The sequence below is a fragment of the Nannospalax galili genome, unplaced genomic scaffold (genome assembly GCF_000622305.1).
Source record: "Nannospalax galili isolate Female #2095 unplaced genomic scaffold, S.galili_v1.0 scaffold140, whole genome shotgun sequence".
NCBI lineage: Eukaryota > Metazoa > Chordata > Mammalia > Rodentia > Spalacidae > Nannospalax > Nannospalax galili.
The window spans coordinates 4,382,474-4,383,125 of NW_008352267.1; positions in this window are offsets into that span (position 1 = coordinate 4,382,474).

Consider the following 652-nt stretch of genomic DNA (forward strand, 5'->3'; position numbering starts at 1 on the left):
ATCTTTTCAAAGAACCAGCTCTTGGAATTGTTGATTCTTTGTATTGTTTTCTTTGTTTCAATTTCATTGATTTCTGCCCTGATTTTTGTTATTTCTTCTTCTCTGCAGGGATTGGGTTTTGTTTGCTGTTGCTTTTCAAGTGCGTTGAGTTGTAATGTTAAGTCATTTATTTGTGTGCTTTCCGATTTTTTGATGAAGGCACTTAGAGCTATAAACTTCCCTGTAAGTACCGCTTTCAGCATGTCCTAGAGGTTTTGTTATGTTGTATTGTCCTTTTCATTTAGTTCCAGGAATACTTTTCTTTCTTTCTTAATTTCTCTTTTGACACATTCATCATTCAGGAGTGTGTTGTTTAATTTCCATGTGTTCATGTGGTGATTAGGGCTTCTTCAGGTGTGGATTGTAAGCTTTATTGCATTGTGGTCTGATAGAATGCATGGAATTATTTCAACCTTTTTGTTTTTGTCGAGGTTTGTTTTGTGCCCCAGGATACGGTCGATTTTGGAGAAGGTTCCATGGGTGCTGAGTAGAAGGTAGGTCCTTTGGTGCCTGGGTGAATACTTGGTAGATGTCTGTTAAGGCCACTTGATATATGGTATTGTTTAATTCAGACATCTCTCTGTTAACTCTCTGCCTTGTTGACCTATCTAAT